Here is a 13,146-nt window from a genome sequence, read left to right on the forward strand (position 1 = left end):
GGCGAGAACGCTGACGATCCGGACGAGGTGGTTCACCCGAATTGCCAAATCAAAAGTCGACCTCATTAATCAATATATAATAACGAGACCAAACCGCCCGCGTACAGACCAACTATAGTACAGAACTCGTATCAGATCAAATTTAGTGCAGACTCAAAAGTCATCGCGACCCGATCACTTCCGTGAAACTCGTTCAGAATCGGCCAGTCCGTTAACGCGAATCCGGATTTAATTCTAACACGCGTACAAAATCCGCAAAATACGACTCTGCTACGGGACCCAGAGACCCGACAGAGCAACTCGTCATTTGTAAAGCACGCGCAAGTTAAGAACTGTACGCAAGACCAATAAACATTTGTTGTGCTCGGAAGTGTGTGAACTTCAATTAAACGTCTACCCTACTGTCTACATCCACCAGGACGACTTATTTCTACAGGTATCCTCGCCCAGCGAAAGGTAAGTAAGAACCTCTACCTAACTAACAACGTAGATTAAATCATACAAAAGTACGCGGAGAACTCAGTGAGAGGGAGAACTTCGCGACATTACATAATTATTAATTACATAAGAATACACAATAATCATTTACTAATGTATGAAAATGGTTTTAAAATATTTTATCATTAAGTATACATAAAAATAAGTTGTGCACTACTGATAACAGCCTACAAGTAAGGTAAAATATGAATATGCTTTTCATATCCATCATAAACCTATAACCAGGCGGCTTTTCAATTAACATAAAATAATTTTGAACAAAAAAAAGATCCGACTTTGAAATGCACTAAAAAGTGTAAAATAATTTATATTTAATTTATACAACTACGTATCAATTATTATTAATAAAACTTGCTGCATCAACAAAATGCGCTAAAAAGTATAAAATAATTCTATTTCATTTATACCAGTATTCCACAGCTATTAATAAAATCTACTTAATCGTTAAATAGGATACTGTAAGCGTTATCTCTTTGCTTAGTTGTTTCTACGTTGCAGAGATACGGCTAGTGTTTGTGTGGGTTTTGATGGTCTTCGGAGGAGATTCACGACTACAAGAGAGAGGATAGGTTCTGCAAAGAGCCTGGTCCGCGAAGGTCCGGCTGCTTCACTAGGAAGGTTTTAGCGTGGTAGAATCAGAGAGCCTGGTCCGCGGAGGTCCAGCTGTTCTAAGGAAAGGTTTTGGTGTGGTGGAGAGCCTGGTCCGCTAAGGTCCGGCTGCTCCGAGGAAGGTCTGACTAAGGAGGTTTCCAAATGCCTAACTGACTTCTTGGGTAGTTTTGGCCGGTATTTATACTAATTCTTAAAGCTAGCTCCGTCCAATCAGGGGTGCGTATAACCGAGCGCGAGGGTTTTTTATGACCGTACCTGCGAGTGCTCGGCGCGCGGTGGACGCGATATTCGTACGGCTTACTTAGCTACACTTAATTATACTTTAAACGTATTCGTGCTACAATCTCCCCTCTGGTCCTGAGAACCGTCCCGGTAAAGGGCCAGCTTAAGGTTGTTTCTTCTTGGGTCGTCCTCGTTTCTTGATTGGGCGCAAAGGTCGCTCTTCTTGTGTCCTTTCTGGTAGGGTGTCAGCAGAGTGGTGTGATATGTCCCCAGGGGTGTAGTGGGGTCATCCTGGCTGGCAATCTCGTAGGTTGTGTTGCCGGCTTGGCGAAGCACCGTGTATGGTCTATCTCGGCGAGGAGCCAATTTGGAACTGAACTTTTGTTTTGCGTTGCTCAGTGCATGGGTAGTGACCTACACCAAATCTCCGGGCTGGTATCCTGGGTCATGTCAGCGGTGTGTATCCGCGGACTGCTTCCTGATTTCCTGCTGATGCTCTTGGGTTTCTTTGGCTTTGTGGAGCGTATCAGTCAACTGTAGCAACCGAAGGGTAATTTCAGACAGGAAGTTTTCCGACTGGATAATACCTCGAAGATCCGTCGTGACGTCATCAGGCGTGCGGAGTTCCCTTCCGAAGGTCAGATATGCGGCGCTATAGCCGGAACTGGAACAGTGTATCGTGTTCATCGCGAACCTGATAGCAGGGAGTTTTGTATCCCAGGTGTTGTGCTTGTCTCCAACTAGGATAGCAAGCTGTGTCTTGAGGTCTCTGTTTTTCCGTTCTACAGGGTTAGCCTCGGGGTGGTAGACCAGAGTGAACCTAGATTCGATTCCTAGGCAGTGGAGTGTTTGTTGCATAACTCCGCTGACGAATTGGGTGTCGTTGTCGCTCAGTAGTTGCCTAGGCATCCTGTAGCGGAGGAAAACATCTAAAATTAATTTTGGCACATTCTTCTGCTGAGGCCAATGGTAGGGCGAATAATTCTACCCAGCGACTGGCGGTATCTTCTACGACGAGAATCCAGCGCATTCCATGGGTCGTAGGCGGAAGAGGACCGAACAGGTCGACAGCAATGCTCTCGAAACGTCGCTGCATCGCTGGTGTCTGTAATAATCCGGCTGGTTTGAGGTTGCTCACTTTGTACCGCTGACACTCGAGACAATTTCTCACGTGGCGAATGATATCACGGCGCATTTCCGGCCAATAGTACCATGCGCAGAGCCGTTGATAGGTTCGATCGGCACCATAGTGTCCAGCCGTGGGATCGCCGTGGTATTTCTGTAGGATCTTCTTTCTTTCGTGTGCTGGAACTACTAACTGAGCTTGTTCGGAATCTGAGTGCGGGGCGAAGCGGTAAAGAATTCCGTTGGATAGTAAATATCCCTTATTTACCCATTGTACAAAATCCTCATCCTTCTGCGCATCTTCGAAGCTCGTTATAATTCTCCTGAGTGTCTCATCACTCAGTTGGTTGTCTCGTATATCCGCTTCGGACCTAGTCGAGAAGTCGATGCTGACGATTCCGAATTCTTGGACTGCATCTTCTTGGTCCTCGTCCTGCGGTGGTCGAGATAAGAAGTCGGCTAGAACGTTAGAGCGTCCCGTGCATACTGGATTTTGAGATGGTACTGTTGCAACAACAGTGCCCATCGAGCTAAACGCCCACTTGGAGTACGTAATGTCATCAGCCAGCGAAGTGGTGGATGGTCAGTGATGAACCGGTGACCTCGGTTCCATCGATGTATCCTAGGAATTTATCCAAAGCCCAGATTACTGCAAGCGCCTCCCGTTCGGTGGTCGAGTAATTTCGTTCGGCCTTGGTGAGCAGTCGGCTTGCATACTCTACCAGATTTTCTCGTCCTTCCTCCCCCTAGAGCGTAGGCACTGGCGTCTGTACGGATGATAAACGGTTTGGTTTCATCAGCCGGTTTCAATATGGGCGTACTTGTCAACTTCTTCGTAAGACTCGTAAACGCATCATCCTGCTCCTTTCCCCATGTCCACGCCGTATTCTTCTTCGTGAGGCGTGTGAGAGGCTCCGTGGTTGAGGCGAAGTTTGGAATAAAGCGTCGAAACCATGAACACGCTTGCACGAAGCTGAGGAGTTGTTTAATGTTTCGGGGCGGTCTTCGCTCCGAGAGGGCCGTGATTTTCTCTAGATCGGGTTGGATTCCGTCTGGCGTTAGAATGTGACCCAGGTACTTGATTTGACTGCAGGCGAAGTGGCATTTCTCTCGTTTTAGTTTCAGCTCGAATGCCCGTAGACGGTCAAATACGGCGGCTAAATCGCTTAAGTGATCCTGGAAGTTCTCTGAAAGAATATATATCGTCCAAATACACTACTATTCTTCGATCTCCGAGTCCGCTCCTGAATTGGTTCATAAGCCTCTGGAAAGTCGCCGGGGCATTCTTTAACCCGAAAGGCATCTTTTTAAAGAGGTATAGTCCCATCGGTGTGATGAACGCCGTTTTTTCCTGGTCTTCCGGTCGTATCGGAATCTGCCAATAACCTAATCGTAGGTCCAAGGTAGTCATTCTTTGGATGCCCTTTGCTGTGTGCAAAAGGTCGTCTATGCGGGGTAGAGGATAGGTGTCCGTCACCGTAATCGCGTTGAGTTTTCTGTAGTCAATGCATACCCGGGTTCCTCCGTCTCGCTTCGGTACCAGAACCACAGGCGCTGCCCAGGGAGATTCGCACTGCTCGATGCAGGCCCTCCAAGCTCCACTCTTGTGATTTTGATGCAAATTTTAGGTTTACGCCTCACTACCAGGAGGCGCTGATGTCACTTCTCTACATGCATACTTGTATCACTGATTTTAACACACAACTAAAGATATCGTGACGTCATGTTCCCGCGAAATTTGTCGCCGCGTTTTTCAATTGTTTCAAAATTTAAAGAGACAAAAGAAATATGGCGCACATGGTTGCACATGGTGTGATGGTGGCAGCGTAGGTGATTGAATTTCCAGGTTCGTGAATTCCGTTATTATAATTATTACTATTATTATTACTATTGCTATTATTATTATGACTATTATGATTATTGAAAAAGATATTTTTAAAGTTTTTTCTAGGTGTTTAGGTTTGTCAATAACTTCTGCTGATGAGATGCAGTAACAGGAGGAGAAGCTAGAAATTAAGTAAGTACAGAATGTTTTAAAATTGTTACTGAAAACATAACTGTTTACATTGCTATTTTAGTAATATATTTAATTTTAATTATTAAAATGTATCTTTAAAGAAAGAGGAAGAAACTATGCATCATCAGAGGGTGTATTAACGAAAATAGCAGGATGTTCTCCTTCCCCTTAGAGAGAAAGGATAAGAAGAGGATGGCACAGTGGATGGAAGTATGTGACAACCCAAAGAAATTCTGAGTGATCTGTAGTAGCTACTTTAAAGAAAAATACTTCATGAGGAAAAGATTAACAACATCAGCAGTTCCAACACTGAACTTACTTGGTAATTACTCTTATGTATACTTTTTATAGCATATGTAAATAATTGTTAATGAAAATATTTATTACAGTGTCAGAGACTACCTCTATTAAAATAGAGCAACAAGACACCTGCATGCAAATGAAAAGAAGAAAAAGAGGAAAATTATAAGTGTTCAGTTTACATATACAATATATGTATAAAACCATTAACATGGTATTAATACACTAAGCATATATAATATACTTTTTACACGAAGTGTATGTATAATATTATATAATTTTGTTGTTATAGTTAAACCTGACTGCACCAGAGGAGTGGAGAACGTGATTTTCGATTGCATGTTATTGTATATTATTATTGATATATATATTTATTATATTTTAGGAAAATTTAATATATTTCCATTACTATACATATTTGTTGTAATTTTTTCCTTTCCTTTATTTTTATTTTCAAAGTTTTGAATAAGTAAGACCATGCACACGTATGTAGGGACCATGTGCTTGTGTGTGTACCTCACCGATATTATTTATATGTGTTGTAGCGACACCAGCGATCCTGGTAGTGAGGCGTAACACTAATTTTAGTTACAGCATTAAATACGGGAGTTTGGAGGGCCTGGCTCGATGACGCCGTCCAGTAGCATCTGGTCGATTTCTTGCTGGAGTTGTTTCTTCCTTGCAGGAGTCAGTCGATACGGTGGAACTGAGATGGGTGCGTGGTTGCCGGTGTTAATCCGATGTTCGGCGAACGGGGTGGTCTCGGTGCTTGACTCAAAGAGATCTGAGTTTTCCTGCAGTAACGTTGTTAATTGCCTTATTTCCTCTTCTCCCAGGTTCGTTGTTTCTTCTTCTAGAAGTTCCATGGCCGCGATGTCGATTATCGCGATTAAGGTATTCGCGAAACACTTGTCGAAGAGGACGTGTATCATTTCGTCTGTGTTCTTCGATGGGTCACGAATAGGGCTTAACATGGGTGGCACTTGGAACTCACTTATGTCTATAACACTTGTTTGAGGTTTCTTTGGTGTTACCCGAGGTGGGTCAACCACTCGCGGGATCTCTTTATACTCGGGCGTATGGCCTTTCTCCCTTTGGATAGCTCTACTATTTGGCTCCTCTTCAAAGAAGAAGATCCTCTGGGGTAGCTCGATGAAGCTCCAGGTTCGCTGAGGAATATTTATCATAATTCCTGCGTCTTCGAGGAAGTCAATTCCCAATAGGGTGCGGTTGTCCGTTGCATCCGGCAGGACCATGAACGGGGTGCGACGCTGCTTCCCGTTGAGGTTAACCGTGAGATCGGCGGTAAGTAGACTCCGTTCCTGGCAGATGCCGTCCGCTAATGCCACTTTCATGTTTTTCCGCTGGAAGCGAGTTCCATTTGCTGCGAGGAGCTGGTAGAGTCCGTAACTTGCTACGCTAGTCTTTGCGTCTGTATCGAAGAACGCGTAACCTCGGTATCCATTGATTGTAATTTGCTCTGCAGGACGATGACGTGGAATTAACGTGTTGATTGCACAGAATTCACTTGTAGATGCCTTGGTTGTGGTGGTTTTATTACAATCGGGACATTTGCTTCTCACAAAGCCTGGTTTCCCGCAGCCGTAACATTTTAGAGTGTTTGACGACGTTGGAGGATTTTTCGGAGCTTCCGTTGGTGTTGCTTGGGCTGCCGACTTACGTTTCCTGCATTCGTCAGAGGTGTGTCCGAGCCTTCTGCAGTGGGCACATCTTTTCACTTTTTTTCCTTCTGGCTCTTCTGGAGCCGATCGAAGTTCCGTTTTCTCTTGATTCAGCTTTTCAACCGACCTTGCCTTCTCGATTAGTTGATCAATCGTAGTGAGCTGGTCCCTGGAAATTTTCTCCCTGATGCTATGTTTTAGCTGAGCGTATATCATGTCCAACTGGACGGCTTCCTCGTGACAGTGAGCTAATTCCGCGAAAAGAGCGCGTATTTGCGCTACGAATACATCCGTCGGTGTCTTCGGTCCTTGTTTGCGGCGGAACATTTCGGAATATGTTTCATGGGCCTGTTTCCGTGGTGCGAATGCGTCTTGAAGGAGTTCTATCGCCTTCTTCCATGTCTGGGTCGTTCCTTTGACACCTAGCCACCAGGTAGCCGCGTCTCCCTCCAAGAGCAAGGGAAGCCCTTTGAGAGCGTTGTCATCGGTGATGTTTTCGATGTCCTTGTAAACGGATACGCCAAGATTTTTTTGAAAATGGCACGAGGTACAAAATTACTGTTTGTGGTACAATTAGTACAAAATAAGTACTAATATTCCACTAATTCCGATTTGATTCTGCTGGTTTGGTCCTGCTGGTTTGGTCATGCCAGCTTAAGAGAGGTCTACGAGTATGTAGGTTATGCCGGATACGTAGCATTAGGAGCGTTTCTACTTGTATTTTTTGGCGAAAATAAGATTTTTCAAAGCATTTGTTAACTTGATCAAGCAACTAGTATGTAACTGTTTTAACAAAAGGGTTCCTACAGCAACCGTAGGCTTCACGGCAACCCCTAGAACACGAACCACCCGCGAAGAATCCGTAATAAGAGAACGTTTGCTAAGATTGTAAGCAAACTTCTCAAAAAGGGGGGAGGTGTTGCGTATACCTGGTATCCTCGCCCGGCAATGCTCGCCGGATACATAAATTCGTCCCTTTCCTGTCGATCTCTTGATTCCTATCACATCCTTTCCGAACAGGACACATAACTTTGAGAAGATTCCCTTTTCCTAAAATGCATCCGAGATTTCCCAAAAAGATATTAATCCCTTCTAAACCAAAACACGTCATTTCCATTTAGAAACTTTTTCCTTTGTCTATTCCTAACGCAGGATACACAACCCTACCCCACCAAAGGCGCTTTTCAGCCCCTTAAATACAGACTCCAAGCGAGGAGCCAAGGCATTCAAAAAGCGAACTTTGTAAAGTGCGGAACGATCGACGTAGTTATTTTAAATAAAAGTATCGACAATAAACACTTGGTGTAGTTGACACTGTCACGTTGCACTGGACACACATGAAAAATAGTTAATATTCCGCACTACTTCGTAACGTTTCCACGACGTTATTGGTCTTCCTTTCCAACTTCAAATGGGACTGCTAGCTTGAGCGTCTGCGAGATCTGTTTTGCTTCTTGTCTTCTTCTACATTTAGAAATAGATCATGGTTCGTGGTCATAAATCTGTTATTCTCGGTAACCAAGAATAACCGAGAAAGACTCGTGTCGACCCTGTGAAGTCACCGAACGTAAAAAAGGACAAAAAGCGAAAAAGACCTCACAACATCTTGTAGAGTATATCTCCCGATTGGTCCCGCAAAAAAATATTTGGCAATTTTTCATTCCTAACGACTTTTATCGCAAAAACGTAATACTTCATTTACATTTTTCGGCGTTTACTCTGCAGGGAATGTACCGATTGCGTTGAAACCTTTCACATGTAATAGGAGATATATCTACGATGATCCCGCTTGCAAAAATTTATGGAATTTGTAAAAACACAGAATCACCTTATACTATCCTACAAATACTACACGTTCCACTAAAAAGTGTGAAATAAAATAATTTTTAACAAAAAATACAACCGACTTCAAAATGCGCTAAAAAGTGTGAAATAATTTTTGTTTCATTATATCAATGCTCCACAGCTATTAATAAAACCTATTTAATCGTTAAATAGTATACAAAATACATTTCAACCTGTTCGGAGGCGGTGCAAAATTAAAACTTTTTTCTACTCGGAAGATGCTAGTTCAGGGGTTGGCAACCTATGACATGCCGGTTACCGAATGACCCATTTAATAATTTCAAATTACCAATATTCAACGGGAATCAACATACCCGTTGCGGATTAACTACATTTACATCAAAAGTGCTGCCAACTTCTAATACAATCGTTACAATAACAAATGTTTTCAACTGGACCTATAACGTTCCGCATTTTCTCTTACGACTTATTAATTACCAAGTTTGCCATACCGCAATCAAATCGTTATTGGCAGGATCGTATATTCGGGTATTTTTAATTTTGCGCCGCCTCCGAAAAAGTTGAAATGTATTTAGTATCCTATTTAACGATTAAGTAGATTTTATTAATAGCTGTGGAATACTAGTATAAATGAAATAGAAATTATTTTATACCTTTTAGCGCATTTTATTGATGCAGCAAGTTTTATTAATAATAATTGATACGTAGTTGTATAAATGAAATATAAATTATTTTACACTTTTTAGTGCATTTCGAAGACGGATTTTTTTTGTTAAAAATTATTTTATTTCACACTTTTTAGTGGAAGGAGCAATATTTGAAGGATACCAAAAGCATGTTTTGTATTTTTATTGTATACCTAATAACCATCAACCAAAAAAAATATATTGGTCGAATTTAGATGCTTAAATTTAATAAATAAAAGAAAACAATCTGAATATTTTTGTTAATTATTTTTATTTATTCCAAAAAAAAAAAATTTACTTAATATATACGTAGTATTTACTACCGTCTCCCCTCCCGCCGTCCCTTCCCCGCCCCTGCCGCCACCCCTCCCGCCGCGCGGCCATTTTCCGCGATAGGGGCGTCGTCGTGTTCCAGCAGCCGTTCCTCTTTCTGTAATGTAAATTTAAAATGTTATATAGTTCATCCATTTAAGAAATAATTTTTTTTATTATTTACGACGCAAAAGGGTTAATAATTTTCGATAAGATCTGTGATACTTACTGCGCTGCGGCTTCATCTCCTGCGCTGCGGGTTGGGGGAGCTGTTGTTCTTGCCCCTGCTGCTGTTCTTCTTGCTGCTGCTGCTGCTGTTGCAACAGACTCTGCTGCAATTGGTGTTGCAGCTCCTGCTGCTGACTCTCTTGTCTGTTCTGAAAAAAAAGAGAAATATATGTTACATGCATGTTTTTAAATCATGCAGTATTCCATTGAAGTTGGAATTATACATACGGTTGATCGTTGAATCTTCCATTTTTTTTATTCTGTGAAAAAAATTTGTGAGCGTTGTTTGCGTATAAAATTAGGGTTACAGCGAATGCAAGAAGTAATTTATTGTTAAAAATGTACATGTGCTCAGAGGGAGCGCGCGAAACGGTAGATACCAGAAAAAATCGGTGGTACATAAGAAGACGATCGCAACGCATGCGCGGTAACATACATCCACAAACCCCGCGAAGGATTGAAATACAATAGTTAATTACAACAAAATTTCATTAATTAATGAAAAATAATCCCATTTGTGGATACTGTTCCGAAAAGTAATCACCCCCTATTTTTCGTTTTTTTAAACTCAGTATTCTTACATCTTTTATATACGCTGATTACGAATATCGTCGTTATATTTCATATCGGTTTAATTTTGTGTCGAATCGATCCGATTGAGAAGAAGAATAAACTAGCCTGCGGGACTGGGAATAGTTCGATAAAAGATTTTTCTGAACAATGAATGTTTCGATGACGACTTGACTCAGATCGAATTATGAAAAACAGTCCTGCAGGACGCGGGACGGATCGCGTAAGGACAAGGACGTCAAACTGTGTTGACGAGCTGCTAACGGTTACATCGAAGCTTTGAATACGATATTCAACAAATATACTGAAATTTGGTGACTATTTGATTTTCATGGTAAAATAAAATTATAATTTTTTACGTTTATCTCAGTGAATACAACTGCTTCTCAGAAACGGAAGCAGCACTGCCACAAAATAGCAAATCCTAATATCCGGAAGTAATCGAATAAACGGATCTACGTTTAATTTCTTCACACGTCGCTCCCACAAGAATTTACAAATAATAATATTGTTTGATAAAGAATTTGTTATTATTTCGCCAAAGTACTGCCGGCCGCCTTACAATAACCAAATAGTCGGCAATTTTTATTCACTATGATATTCCTAATCAGCGTATAGAAAACACGCAAGAGTACTGTTTTAAAAGAAAATCGGGGGCAAGTGATTTTCAGAATTATACCCAACCAAACCACCATGAGGACTAAAGTATATTTTTTTTAAATATAAATTATTGGTACTTGCAATTTGAACAAATATCTGTGACTTCTAAAGGAAGAGAGTAACAGAATTGGTGGGGCACACTCCAGGATCGCACATATTTGCGTCGTATGGATTCACGAATATCGTGTAGTTCTTACATTGTTTGAAATTTGTCAACTGCCTCGAAAGTAAATAATAATAAGGACAGCGAGTGAAAGAGGACGAAGTGTAACGACCCGAGATAGGTACGTCACTGCACCGACGTATAGGGAGAGCGGTTCCCCAAGAAGGCGACTCGTATGAATGAATTAGGGGTTATAGGTTCGCGTGGTGTGTGGTTGAGGAGTAAAATCCAAACATTAATATGCTAGACTAAAGATTTATTCAAGTAAGTAAACTGCTGATAACTAAATATGTTTGTTCTCAATATAATATAGAATAATAACGTTAGTATAACAATGAGTGCGGCTAGAATGTGGAATATAGTAAGAAATTATAATAAGTACGCCCTAGATTAGAAAATACAATGAAAATATATGATTAGTAATTGAATTAATAGTAGTATTAGTATTAGTATATATACATATTAGTACGCGGAGCAGACTATAGGTACAGCCAACACTCTGAATAATGACCAACTACGCTAAGTACTGGAAATTATCAACGAAAGCAACTTGTACTATTCCCTCAGATATGAACGGACCACTCTACAGGTCGCAATCGGTTTCTGGGCAAGCCAGAGCTATGTGTAGTAGGCCTTGATCAAGGAGCTCCGCTCCTCGCTAGCTCTGTACACTTGATAGGTGACTAAACCCACATGTAGTGAACGCGTTGCGCACTATGAGTAGAAGGTCTGTAGATCCGTAGAACTTGTACTTGTCGCTGTAAGGAATTTAATTTAGCATCGGTTACTCTGTCGCTATTTCCCTACCTAAGTGGTTCAGCGCTGAGCAACCGTAGCCTTTCCTCTATTGCTAGAGTGGTAGCTGCACTCGACCGAAGTCGAAGTCAAGCTGAGCATGGTCGAAACCAAACTGATTTTCTTCGCGTGGCACGCCTCTATTTATAGTCAGACTCTGCTGACTTAGCGCTTTTTTCTACATAGAATTCCTTCGGTTCCTGGAATTCCCCATCACGTGTCTGCCGATCACCCCTGCTCCCTAATCTACGCGGTCTCCCTACTCTAGATTCTCACACCACCGCGAGATCATCGGGGTTGCGCTGGCGCACATGTGGTCGCACGTTAATAATTTATCGATAATCTAGCTTACCGGCTGACTTACCGACTAAACGTTTATCGACTTATTTTAATATTACGATTAATTCTTAAATTGGGGTACCGCTGGGACGTTACAGAAGCGAAAACAATCCAGTCTATATCTCCAAAACAGTATTAATGCAACGATGAACGTGTTTATTTCTAATTTTTTTGCTACGAAACTTTTATCAACGAATTTGTGATATTTTCTAATTAAAACAAGACCAAACACGATGTAAATCGGACAAGTTTTGTTATTATTAATCAATTTAAATTGATCCAGTCAACCATTAATAACCAATTAAAGTAAAATTAAACCGATCTATGTCGTGTTTAGATTCAATTTAATCAGAAGAACCTCAACAATCCAACGGTACTATCTTTTCCAAGATAAAACGAAATTAGTCCAAATGTAATATTCTTTGCTGAATGTTGATTTGTTTTACTCGCGGCATCCTTTGTAATATCTATCTCGGATTTTCGCGTAATACGTATTCTTTTTCCGTGTTTACGGATTCGAGGCTCCGCTGAGCTCGAGAAAATTAGTATGTAGTAGGGCAATATCACACAATTTTATTAGCCGGCGCAGGGGAAAGGAGGGATCCTTCGCACACCCCGCCGATTTTGGCAGACACAAACCGTGTGAGCAAAGGTGGGGCACGACCAACCAGACGGACACTCTTTCCCTCGACCAAGTTACGAACGACGAGCAGCAATCAGTTAGAATTAATACCTTGCCATGCTGTCATCAAATGAATTTATGATACATTCCGTTGAAGATAGTGATAGGTATATAATCAAATATATTATTATAATTCTAACCTTTTTGTTTTAAATTTAATTTAATATAAATAAGGAAAAGGGTTCAATTCTGCTTTAAGCGAATCATTGTTTGTGAAAACAAACAGAACAATTCTGCTTTGAGCGAATCTAAAGAAATGGACACTTTCTACTGTGAGCGAATCATTGTTTCTGAAAATATAAACAAGGAAAAGGGTTCAATTCTGCTTCAAGCGAATCATTGTTTGCGAAAACAAACAGAATGAGAAGAATATAATATTTTTTAAAGGAGAATACAATGGTTAATATTATAGGCTGTGTTTATCTAGTTTTCACGGAGCACACTTCTGC

The 13,146-nt window shown here is 41.2% G+C and overlaps 1 long non-coding RNA gene across 1 annotated transcript; it reads left to right on the plus strand.

Moving 5' to 3' along the window:
* The first annotated feature begins 4,174 nt into the window (after window positions 1-4,174).
* LOC123988965 lies at window positions 4,175-4,903 on the plus strand. Its single transcript, XR_006830343.1, has 4 exons — window positions 4,175-4,303; window positions 4,399-4,474; window positions 4,576-4,796; window positions 4,864-4,903. It is a non-coding gene; the product is annotated as an uncharacterized LOC123988965 (long non-coding RNA).
* Window positions 4,904-13,146: the final 8,243 nt, after the last annotated feature.

This window comes from Osmia bicornis, unplaced genomic scaffold, assembly GCF_907164935.1.
Source record: "Osmia bicornis bicornis unplaced genomic scaffold, iOsmBic2.1, whole genome shotgun sequence".
Lineage (NCBI taxonomy): Eukaryota > Metazoa > Arthropoda > Insecta > Hymenoptera > Megachilidae > Osmia > Osmia bicornis.